Source organism: Salmo trutta, chromosome 12 (genome assembly GCF_901001165.1).
Source record: "Salmo trutta chromosome 12, fSalTru1.1, whole genome shotgun sequence".
NCBI classification, from domain to species: domain Eukaryota; kingdom Metazoa; phylum Chordata; class Actinopteri; order Salmoniformes; family Salmonidae; genus Salmo; species Salmo trutta.
This window is the reverse complement of record NC_042968.1, coordinates 84,777,902-84,791,350: the sequence shown is the minus strand read 5'-3', so window position 1 is coordinate 84,791,350 and position 13,449 is coordinate 84,777,902. Positions and strand designations below refer to the sequence as shown.

General features: G+C 39.8%; 1 protein-coding gene across 1 annotated transcript in view; it reads right to left on the bottom strand.

The window, feature by feature from the left end:
- Positions 1–13,449, bottom strand: part of LOC115204510 (uncharacterized) — a 41,758-nt gene that overhangs the window by 22,180 nt on the left and 6,129 nt on the right. The gene's annotated exons all lie outside the window — the stretch shown is intronic.

Here is a 13,449-nt window from a genome sequence, read left to right as displayed (position 1 = left end):
AAATTGCTTTTGTTTTAAAGATGAGTATTGAATTGCATGCCCTCTAAAGGCACATTTAAAAGTGTCCCATACAATAAGGGGATCTGCTGTACCTACAGTATGTTATGTCAGAAGACGTCAGTTCTTCATTCTTCTGTCCTAGTTAAAAACAAGTTATCAAATAGGCTTTGATTACATTTCCAATATCCTCGCCCACGTGGAAATTCTGTAAGAGTAATGTGTATGCCAATTATTTGATGGTCCGACTGCACTCTATCCCCTATCAACACTTTTTTTACTTTTTGTGACAACGAGAATTACATATGAAAGTAGTCAAGATGACTAGCTTGATTGAGCCTCCGCTATGTATATCTCACTAGGTCAGGATATGTATGCCTCCATATATCCACTGGTTCCAATATATCCATGATATACGTGAGGGTGATAAATTGTAGTGTGATTTCCTTTACGGTCCATTGAGGTTTTTAAAATCGTATTATAATCTCCCACCATAATAATAGAGTTTTGTATTGCTTGTAGGCTTGATCAATTATTATATATATTTTCAAAGACCCCTAGACTTAGCGATTACACCAGTATTAGCAGGCTAGTTAATCGGTTTCATAACAAGTGTGTAAGTGTATGTCTGTGATGCCTTAATGTATGTCTGAAGGTGCAAAATATAATAATAGCACAATACAAAATATTCACACTTTTACAAAGCAAACATTTTATATATCTCCAGTTCTTGATTTTTTATCTAACAGTTGTTATTAGTGGACCCACTCTTATATATATGGACTGATTATTATTATTGTTTCGTGTACATTTGGTAACTATATTATCTAATAAATGTGGTCCTGTGCGGCTCAGTTGGTAGAGCATGGTGTTTGCAATGCAAGGGTTGTGGGTTTCATTCCCACAGGAGACCAGTACAGAGAAACATTTTTTGGGAAATGTATTCACTCACTACTGTAAGTTGCTCTGGATAAGAGTGTCTGCTAAATGACTATAATGTAAATTGGATAAGCAGAACATGTTCAACTATTAGGATCATTGTTTGTGTCTTATTAGCTAGGCCTCTGTTCTGTGTAATATCATGTCTCACCTTGTGCTGCTGCTGCTACTGCTGCTGCCACCACCAGAACTATAGTAATCACAGGATCCATTTCTATTCAGGCTGCACAAGACGAGTGACATTTAGCAGAAGTCTCAAGGGAGCACTACCATAAATACTGAGTGAAATCACGTGAACGGATCATAATGTGGTGATACTCGACAAATGAAAGACAGGCTTGTAGACAACACAATGTGCTTGTTTGTCAGGGTGACAGACATACTTTGACACTTTTGTAAGCAGTGCATAACTGGTGTGAACAGAAAACCACAAGTATACTGTGCCTGCTTGCAAACTTTACATTTTATTCCACTTAACTTGTTGTTAGGCATTTACTACCATATTATTTAATGATGATTGTCCACAGGTGAGGTGGATGAATAGAGAAAATTAAATATCTAAAATATAATCCAAGGAACACAAATAAAAGGTTACTAACTTTAACCCTTATCAACTGCAATGGAAAAGATAATAAAAGAAAGAAAAAACAATTAAATTCTCGGCTCCAATACAAACATTATTGAAATCATTGTAGAGATCCTGACAGTAGTTCCCACTGTTGGTATTTGTTTGTTGGAAAAATATGTTTCAAAAGTCAATAACTGTTACTGTTTTCTTTGTTGTTGTAAAGATTGGTTTCATTAGTAATGATAGCTTGGGAAGGTAATACTGTATGGGCCAGTTTCCTTAACAGAGATTAAGCCTAGTCCGCAACTAAAAAACATAATCAATAAAGAATGTCTATTGAAATAGCTTTTTAGTCCAGGACTAGTGAAGCCGGCAAACCAGCAAAGCATTCATATACAGTGAGGGAAAAAAGTATTTGATCCCCTGCTGATTTTGTACGTTTGCCCACTGACAAAGAAATTATCAGTCTATAATTTTAATTGTAGGTTTATTTGAACAGTAAGAGACAGAATAACAACAAAAAAAATCCAGAAAAACGCATGTCAAAAATGTTATAAAATGATTTGCATTTTAATGAGGGAAATAAGTATTTGACCCCTCTGCAAAACATGACTTAGTACTTGGTGGCAAAACCCTTGTTGGCAATCACAGAGGTCATACGTTTCTTGTTGGCCACCAGGTTTGCACACATCTCAGGAGGGATTCTGTCCCACTCCTCTTTGCAGATCTTCTCCAAGTCATTTAGGTTTCAAGGCTGACGTTTGGCAACTCGAAACTTCAGCTCCCTCCACAGATTTTCTATGGGATTAAGGTCTGGAGACTGGCTAGGCCACTCCAGGACCTTAATGTGCTTCTTCTTGAGCCACTCCTTTGTTGCCTTGGCTGTGTGTTTTGGGTCATTGTCATGCTGGAATACCCATCCACGACCCATTTTCAATGCCCTGGCTGAGGGAAGGAGGTTCTCACCCAAGATTTGACGGTTTTGGCAAACTTCAGACGGGCATGTATTTGTGCTTTCTTGAGCAGGGGGAGTTTGCGGGAGCTGCAGGATTTCAGTCCTTCACGGCGTAGTGTTTTACCAATTGTTTTCTTGGTGACTATGGTCCCAGCTGCCTTGAGATCATTGACAAGATCCTCCCGTGTAGTTCTGGGCTGATTCCTCACCGTTCTCATGATCATTGCAACTCCACGAGTTGAGAACTTGCATGGAGCCCCAGGCCGAGGGAGATTGACAGTTCTTTTGTGTTTCTTCCATTTGCGAATAATCGCACCAACTGTTGTCATCTTCTCACCAAGCTGCTTGGCGATGGTATTGTAGCCCATTCCAGCCTTGTGTAGGTCTACAAACTTGTCCCTGACATTCTTGGAAAGCTCTTTGGTCTTGGCCATGGTGGAGAGTTTGGAATCTGATTGGTTGATTGCTTCTGTGGACAGGTGTCTTTTATACAGGTAACAAGCTGAGATTAGGAGCACTCCCTTTAAGAGTGTGCTCCTAATCTCAGCTCGTTACCTATATAAAAGACACCTGGGAGACAGAAATATTTGTGATTGAGAGGGGGTCAAATACTTATTTCCGTCATTAAAATGCAAATCAATTTATCACATTTCTGACATGCGTTTTTCTGGATTTTTATGTTGTTATTCTGTCTCTCACTGTTTAAATAAACCTACCATTAAAATTATAGACCGATCATTTCTTTGTCAGTGGGCAAACATACAAAATCAGCAGGGGATCAAATACTTTTTTGCCTCACTGTATGTTCAACCATAACATTTTCCATAATAATCACAAATTATTCTCAATTGCATGCAATTTATAGTAACCTGGAGTGTTTCTATGTATACAGTGCATTCAGAAAGTATTCAGACCCCTTGACGTTTTACATGTTTTGTTACGTTGCAGCCTTATTCTAAAATTGATTAAATCTGGAGAGTTTCTCCCATTCTTTTCTGCAAATCCTCTCTAGCTCTGTCAGGTTGGATGAGGAGCGTTGCAGCACAGCTATTTTCAGGTCTCTCCAGAGATGTTTGTTTGGGTTCAAGTCCGGAATTTGGCTGGTCCATTCAAGAACTTTCAGAGACATGTCCCGAAGCCACTCCTGTGTTGTCTTGGCTGTGTGCTTAGGGTTGTTGTCCTGTTGGAAGGTGAACCTTTGCCGCAGCCTGAGGTCCTGAGCACTACGGAGCAGGTTTTCATCAAGGATCTTTGTGTACCTTGCTCCGTTCATCTTTGCCTCAATCCTGACTAGTCTCCCAGTCCCTTCTGCTGAAAAATATCCCCACAGCATGATGCTGCCACCACCATGCTTCACCATAGGAATGGTGCCAGATTTCCTCCAGACGAGACGCTTGGCATTCAGGTCAAAGAGTTCAATATTGTTTTCATCATAACAGAGACTCTTTTTTATCATCGTCTCAGAGTCTTTCGGTACTGTTTGGCAAACTCCAAGTGAGCTATGATGTAACTGAGAAGTCGCTTCCGTTAGGCCCCTCTACCATAAAGGCCTGATTGGTGGAGTGCTTCAGAGATGATTGTCCTTCTGGAAGGTTCTCCCATCTCCATTGCTTGTGTTTCTTGACCCTAGCAAGTCTCTTCTTATTATTAGTGTCCTTTAGTAGTGGTTTCTTTGCAGCAATTTGACCATGAAGGCCTGATTCACGCAGTCTCCTCTGAACAGTTGATGTTGAGATGTGGCTGTTACTTGAACTCTGTTAAGCATTTATTTGGGCTGCAATTTCTGAGTCTGGTAACTTTAATGAACTTATCCTCTGCAGCTGAGGTAACTTTGGGTCTTCCTTTCCTGTGGTGGTTCTCATGAGAGCCAGTTTCATCATAGTGCTTGATTGTTTTTGCGACTGCACTTGAAGAAAGTTTCAAAGTGTCGTGGAATTTCTAATCGTGTGAGAAAGACTTTGTCATTTCTTCAAACAATCATCTTTATTCAATATCGATTAATTATTGCAATAATGAAGCCATCAATCTGAAGTGTGTGTTGCTGAGAGCTTAACCTTTACAGACAATTCTGAGGACTATATATAGCTGACACTAAGAATGGTTCCACCCCTTCCATGCTGATGAGAGGCACCATAAGCCTCCTTGGGTTCATGTTGGGGTTATCTGCACCTGGTATTGTTTTAACCCCCAACCTGGATTAGTTTCCCATAACAAGAATGATTCAGGAACAATGATGGATTGTTCTAAACTCTTCCATGCTATCTCTATCTCGGTTACACCCACCACATCTTGTCTATGTAATGCAGTCTTTAAGACAAAGGGCAGCTTATACACTTTTTATGAATAGCTTCCACACAAGGACACAAAAGTCAGTCTAGATGTAAAAGCAGATCTAAAAATGTATGTCAATTACTACTAATTAGTAATTTCCTCTTAAGTTAGCTATATTTTTTATTTATTTAACTAGGCAAGTCAGTTAAGAACAAATGTTTATTTACAATGACGGCCAAACCCTAACCCGGAATCTGCTGTGCCAATTGTGCGCTGCCCTATGGGACTCCCAATTACAGCCGGTTGTGAAAGAGCCTGGAATCGAACCAGGGTCTGTAGTGACGCTTCTAACATTGAGATGCAGTGTCTTTGACCGCTGCACAACTCGGGAGCCCACTGATGGAAAGTGGTGTTAGGTATCTTGAGGACTATTTTGTTTCTGAAAAAAACAGCAATACCACTTAATACAAGCCTATGAAAAAAAATACTGTTGAGTTAAACACTCAACTGACAGTATATTAGGTACACCACCCCGTTCATGAAATTGCATCGCTCCTACAGACAGTGGCCTTGGCTTGTTATATAAAGCAGGCAGACAGGCATTGAGGCATTCAGTTACTGTTCGATTGAACAGTAGAATGGGCAAAACAAGTGACCTAAGCGTGGTATGACCATCGGTGCCAGGTGCACCTGATCCAGCATCTCAGAAACGTCCAACCTCTTGAGCATTTCATGCACAAAAGTGTCTAGGGTTTTACAGAGAATGGTGGCACAAACTAAAAATATCCAGTCAGTGGCAGTCCTTTGGGCAAAAACAGAGCTTGATGAGAGAGGTTCCTGTAAGCTAACAGGCGGGCTACAAACAGGCAAATAACAGCTCAGTACAACAGTGGTGTGCCAAACGACATCTCGGAATGGACAACTTGTTGATCCTTGTCACGGATGGGCTATTGCAGCGGACTACGACACCGGGTTCAAATCCCATCAGCTAAAAACAAGAAGTACAATCTGCAGCACCTGTTTGATGCCATCTTGTCAGCATTGATCAACATCCCTGGGGTCCGACTCGGTACTAAATGGGTGTACCTAACAAACTGGCCCGTGAGTATATGTAAGCCCTATAAATATATATACAGTACCAGTCAAAAGTTTGGACACACCTACTCATTCAAGGGTTTTTCTTTATTTTTACTATTTTCTACATTGTAGAATAGTAGTGAAGACATCAAAACTATTAAATAACACATATTGAATAATGTAGTAACCAAAAAAGTGCTATGCAAATCAAAACATATTTTTGATTTTAGATTCTTCAAAGTAGCCTACCATTGCCTTGATGACAGCTTTGCACACTCTTGACATTCCCCAACCAGCTTCATGAGGTAGTCATCTGGAATGTATTTCAATTAACAGGTGTGCCTTGTTAAAAGTGAATTTGTGGAATATCGTTCCTTCATAATTCGTTTGAGCCATTCAGTTCGGTTGTGACAAGGTAGGGTCGGTATACAGAAGATAGCCCTATTTGGTAAAAGACCAAGTCCATATTATGCCCAGAACAGCTCAAATAAGCAAAGAGAAACGACAGTTCATCATTACTTTAAGACATGAAGGTCAGTCAATACGGAAATTTCAAGAACTTTGAAAGTTTCTTCAAGTGCAGTTGCAAAAATCATCAAGCGCTATGAAACTGATGAAACTGGCTCTCATGAGGACCGCCACAAGAAAGGAAGACCCAGAGTTACCTCTGCTGCGGAGGATAAGTTCATTAGAGTTACCAGTCTCAGAAATTGCAGCCCAAATAAATGCTTCACAGAGTTCAAGTAAGAGACACATCTCAACATCAACTGTGCAGAGGAGACTGCGTGAATCAGGCCTTCATGGTCGAATTGCTGCAAAGAAACCACTTCTAAAGGACACAAATAAGAAGAGGAGACTTGCTTGGGCCAAGAAACACGAGCAATGTGTCACGCCCTGGCCATAGAGATGTTTTTGTTCTCTATTTTGGTTAGGCCAGGGTGTGACTAGGGTGGGCATTCTATGTTCCGTTTTCTATCTTTTGTGTATTTCTTTGTTTTGGCCGGGTATGGCTCTCAATCAGGGACAGCTGTCTATCATTGTCTCTGATTGAGAGTCATACTTAGGTAGCCTTTTCACACAGGGTTTTTGTGGGTAGTTGTTTTCTATCTTGTGTGTTCACCTGACAGAGCTGTTGCGTTTTTGTTCCACTTTGTTTCTGATTCAGTGTTCAGAAATAATAAACCATCATGAACACGTACCACGCTGCACATTGGTCTACTCCTTCTTCCAAAGACAACCGTTACACAATGGATGTTAGACTGGTGGAAATCTGTCCTTTGGTCTGATGAGTCCAGATGTTTGGTTCCAACCTTGATCTCTGCATGTGTGGTTCTCACTTTGAAGCATGGAGGAGGAGGTGTGATGTGTGTGAGTGCTTTGCTGGTGACACTGTCTGTGATTTATTTAGAATTCAAAGCACACTTAAAAAGCATGGCGACCACAGTATTCTGCAGCGATAGGCCATACCATCTGGTTTGTGCTTTGTGGGAATATCATTTGTTTTTCAACAGGACAATGACCCCAAAAACACCTCTGGGCTGTGTAAGGGCTATTTGACACAAAATGAGAGTGATGGAGTACTGCATCAAATGACCTGGCCTCCACAAAATCACCCGACCACAACCCAATTGAGATGGTTTGAGTTGGACCGCAGATTGAAGGAAAAGCAGCTAACAAGTACGAAGCATATGTGGGAACTCCTTCAAGACTGTTGGAAAAGCATTCCAGGTGAAGCTGGTTGAGAGAATGCCAAGAGTCTACAAAGATGTAATCAAGGCATACTTTGAAGAATCTAAAATCTAAAATCTATTTCCATTTGTTTACCACTTTTTTTGTTTACTACATGATTCAATATGTGTTATTTAATAGTTTTGATGTCTTCACTATTATTCTAAAATGTAGAAAACAGTAGAATAAAGAAAAACCCTTGAATAAGTAGGTGTTCTAAAACTTTTGACCGGTAGTGTATAAAATGTATGTTTCTTTGTATACTGAACAAAAATATAAATGCAACATGGAACTATTTCAAATATTTTCCTCAGCAGCCCCCACGCCACGTCAGATGATCCCACAGGTGAAGAAGCTGGATGTGGTGGTACTGGGCTGGCGTGGTTACACGTGGTCTGGTCTGCGGTTGTGAGGCCAATTTAACGTACTGCCAAATTCTCTAAAAGGACATTTGAGGCAGCTTAGAGAAATTAACATTGAATCCTCTGGCAACAGCTCTGATGGACATTCCTGCAATTAGCATGCTAAATGTATGCTCCCTCAAAACTTGAGACATCTGTGGCATTGTGTTGAGTGACAAAACTGCACATTTTTGAAGTGGCCTTTTATTGTCCATAGCACAAGGTGCACCTGTGCATTGATCATGCTGTTTAATCAGCTTCTTGATATGCCACACCTTGGGGATGAAAACAAATTTGTGCACAACATTTGAGAGAAATACACTTTTTGTGCTTTTGGAAAATATCAGAGATTTTTTTATTTCAGATACATTAAGCTCTGACGAAGGCCTTGAGTCCGATACGTAAAGCTTATTAAAGAGCAGTGCTACTAGCAAGAGCAATGTGCGGGTTTCTTCTTTTTTCTCATCTCAGATACATGAAACATGGGACTAACATTTTACAGGTTGTGTTTATATTTTTGTTCAGAGTATATATGTTTTGATATAGATGATTAGATAGACTTAGTGGATTACATATTATGTTTTTAAAACACCACAGTTCTTAATAAAAGTCATTGACATGGCTAGTTCAGTGTTAGATGTGCAATTCTATACACAACAACAATTCTAATTACTAATATATAAATGTAATAACAAGATGTTCTACTTTATGGTGTTTCATTCAAGACAACATTAACTGACATCAGATACTGTAGACATAAACATGAAACAGAGCGGGTGGAGCACCAAACTGCCATCTCTCAGAAATGGTTTCATGAAACTCGCCATGCTCAACGGATGGAGCAGTTTGAAGAGAAATGCCATACTTCTTTGAGGAAACTACTCACTCAACGGCCATTTTACGTTTGACATTTGAATCATTTAGCAGACGCTCTTATCCAGAGCGACTTACACTTAGTGCATTCATCTCAAAAGAGGTAGGTGGGACAACCACATAATAGTCATAATAAGTCATTTTTTCTTCAACAAAGTAGCTATCAGCAAAGTCAGAGCTAGTAAGGGGGAAGATATTTGAATAATGTGTTTTTTTTATCAGTGGGTGCTGCAGCACCCTCAGTATTCCTACTTCACTCAGTTACACCTTACAGATTGAATCCTACTCATAGATCCATTGGTACTAATTGTGACTCCGCCAAGTACTGTAGTATGACAAGAACCAAGAAAGTCAGAGAAGGACGGGTGGAGAGACAGTGTGACAAGGCTAAAATGTTCCTGAAACGCACAGCATTGACAGTACATACATAAGAGCGTGACATAGTGTGACGTTAGTGCGATGGAGTTGAGTGGAGGCGTAAACTGATTTCAAGTAAAGAGATGAGAGATGGTTCCTCAGACCAGTCGGTGGGCTTCCCTCTGTGTCCACATGCAGCCGGCTAATCATTGACCGGTGTCACTCAGACCCTCCTGCTCTGGAGCTCAGCTGGTGTCCTACAGGGAGACTAGAGGTTAACTGACCTCATTCAAATACAGATAGTAGGGAATTAGAGAAAACTGACCCTTATAAAAGAAGCCCATTCCTGTACAGCTACAGAATCTCAGGCATTGCATAATAGCAGGCATACATGAAATTGCTACATCTCCCACCAGATGGCAGGCCTACATTAAATTGTTACTTCTCCCACTAGAATGCAGGCCTACATTAAATTGTTACTTCTCCCACTAGAATGCAGGCCTACATTAAATTGTTACTTCTCCCACTAGAATTCAGGCCTACATTAAATTGTTACTTCTCCCACTAGATGGCAGCCTGATCTGAGCTGAGTGTTTCCAGTATAGACAGTAGAGGATGGGGGAATACTTTTCCTGCAGTATTGTGTATTCTGGAGAAAACAGCTCTGCTGTGTCCACCAGAACTATAATTATCAGGGGGTTCATGTATCTTCTGCCTGCAGAGTGAATTAAGATACAGGGTTAATATAAAACTGTGTAGATAGCAGTAGCTGAGGATGATGCAGTATGAATTAAAGACAGGCTGGTTGACAACACCACTTACTGGCTTGTCAGAGAACACTTCTTTATGTCACATGTTGCTTGGTGTGAACGCCCAACCACAAGTACCTGTTTCAAAAACAGAAGTTGTAACTTATTACACATTGTGAGGGATTATTCACTACCATGTAGTTTGATGAGAACAAGGGATTTTTGTACCATCTGTAAGTGTCAGCAGTACTGAAGCAGGAAGAGGAATAGTAATACTGTAATATCTGATATCTGTCATGGCAAAACATTAGCAATATAAGTGTATGATTTCAGTAAAACCAATCATCTTCCACAAGTACCAACATCTGTTGTGGGTCATCACATTCAGTCATTTTATTATAACACAGATTAATTTGATAGAGAAAATATTAATTCCTACAAATACCACTGAAATTAACTTACCAAAGTCTAAATGTAGAGAAAAAAAGTTGTCTTTTCCGAGAATGAAATGGATGACAAATGCTCTAGATGTGTTTTAGAAATGATATGCTCTCCTCATATCTATCATAAATCCTCTCCTTTACAATATGAAAACAGTTTGTACTACAGTTTGTGATGGTAGTTTGACCTCTGCTCAGTGACCACACTCTACTTAAGACATGTGGAGGTTGGCTGACACACCTTTCATTTATAGCTTCCAGACAACAACAGAAAGGTCAATAATTTGACTCACAGTATAAGCACATGTTTTAACCTGAATGCCCATAATGTTACTATTCCTACAACATCAGTTTCTTCCTAGTTATGTTTTCCTTATGACTACTTGAAGTATTTGTATGATGTCATCAAAAAAGCCATCCTTAGTTTCATGAAAAGTAAGTACGCTGTATGTTCAAAAATGTTACTTTCATGGTCTCTCTTTGACTGTCTGTTGGTCTGTTTGTGTCGTACAGAACAACATAACTTTTCAGAGGGGGACATTCTGTGATTTATATTCAAAAGGACAGACTATTGATTTACTTTCAAGCACATTCCAGCTGTCCAATATTACACATTGATGGTGTTCTTTAATGGGTCACCAGGGGTCCTCAAACCTTAACAGAGCATGCAGGGGTCAGTACATTGTGGAGTGAACATCTTTAAAATATGAGTTACCCCCACTGACTTAAAAAGTGCACTTTTGTTAACTTATCTCGATTTCTTGAGTTCACAAAACGTTTCTATTTATATACAAATACATTATGCGTTATCACTGCAACAATATAATGTATGTAAGAAATCTAACATGAATCTCTCTAAATACTTCCAGCACCGTAAAAATACATTTATTTACAGCCCCTCATTAACAATATATTATATTACAATTGTAAATCCAGACTTGAGCTCAAATTAACATTGGTACAACAACATGGATGCCTAAAAAGAAAGAAAGCATTACATTTACAGTATGATATTGCAGCTCAGTTTACAGGAAATGTTTACATGTTTTCTCTCCAGCATTAGAGCTTAGTTATGACTTGCCAGCACTCTAGTCAGGATCCATTCAAACATTGATATAAAGATAAATTGATAGTACGGTTAAGGAAAAGTTACAAAATACTGTACACTTTTTATTCCATTGTACAATATACAATACCAAATGAGGCAGTTATTCATGTTAACAAACTCAAAATGACATGCAGTGCATCTTCCTAGCATTCGTTGCATGATGCATGATGTCATCTTGTTGTGTTCATTTGACACTAGTCTTTAAGTTTGATGGTCTGTCTCATCTACTCAATCAGTGCATCCACATAATGTTCAGTCAACCCTTGTCTTATTACTGCTTTACAAAGCTACATGTGGTTAAAATGTCTACCCTTGAGTCTCTGGGCTTCCTGCCTCGTCTGGGTTCACAACCATTTTGATCTGTCCATTCTCCACCATCTCTGTGGCTTGGGGCCTCTGCTTCCTTGCTTGATTTCTTTGCTTGCCTATTTTCACAGCAGTGTAAACAACAACCTCGTAAACGCTTTCTGAAAAATGAAAGTAAAGCTATTGTACAATCTGGACATTAAACAAAATGTCATGTTTATTCAACATTTCAAATGTATGTTCTGGATGTGAAACTAAATTACTTTTTACCTGAAGTATCAAATCTGGATCTTTGTTTCTTGCATAGATGGTTAATAATGACAAACCGTGTAAATAGTGTGAGAGTTCCAACAGTCAGAGCCACAGACACTGTCACAGCTACTAAAGGAAACTGGGAAGAGACAACTAGAAAGAAAACATCAGAACACAATTGTTGACCATGTAAATGAAATAGAGTTGTCACATCACTCTTCAGTATGACACTCCTGGTCAGATTCTGTCCATTCAGGGTCCAGATGTACTGAAGACCATCTCCCTCTTGAAGACCATCTCTCTCTCGTGTGACCACGGTTTTTCCATGAGGCAGACAGAGGTGAGACAACACTGGCTCTGACACCGTGGCTGACAGACACAAACTACTGCTGCCAAGTCCTACAGTACAAACCTAATGAAATACTGACATCCTGGTGACCTTTCAGAAATACCCCTCACCAAGAAAAGGATACATGAAGTGTTTAGGCCTAACTTAAAATCAAAAAGTTTCTATACCTTGTATCTCAAGTAGCATTGTTGACTCTGCGCAACAGTGTTCCCTCTAAGTTATATATTTTGAATCGGTAATCTCCAGAGTCATTCTTCACAACTCTGTCCAGCCTGAATGTTTCATTTGTCACGCCCTGATCTGTTTCACCTGTCTTTGTGCTTGTCTCCACCCCCCTCCATGTGTCGCCCATCTTCCCCATTATCCCCTGAGTATTTATACTTGTGATCTCTGTTCGTCTGTTGCCAGTTCGTTTTGTTTTGTCAAGCCTACCAGCATTTTTACCCTCTTCTCCTGGCTCTCGTTTGTTCCTGCTTTCTAGCTTTCCCGGTTTTTGACCTTTCTGCCCGCCCCAAGCCTGCCTGCCAAACTGTTCCCTGCACACCTGGTTCTCATTCCCCAATCAATTCATATGTATTTATTCCTCTGTTCGCCATCATGTCTTTGTGTAGGATTGTTTGTGTTACATGTATGTTGATATTGCGGATATTGTTACGCGCATTACTTTTTGTCTATGTTCTGTGTTTTGGGCACATTTTGTGTTATTTTTGTGCTGTCATTTTGACCGGAATAAAAAGTGTGCCTGTTCACTACACTCTGCTCTCCTGCACCTGACTTCGCCTCCGAGACACACGCCTAACAGACTGATTATTATTATTGTTATTAGTGGACATACGGACTAATTATTATTTTGTGTACATTTGGTACCTATAGAAGCTAATAAATGTAAATTGGATTAGCAGAACATGTTCAACTATTAGGATCAGTGTTTGTGTCTTATTAGCTAGTCCTCTGTTCTGTGTAATATCATGTCTCACCTTGTGCTGCTGCTGCCACCACCAGAACTATAGTAATCACAGGATCCATTTCTATTCAGGCTGCACAAGACGAGTGACATTTAGCAGAAGTCTTACGGGAGC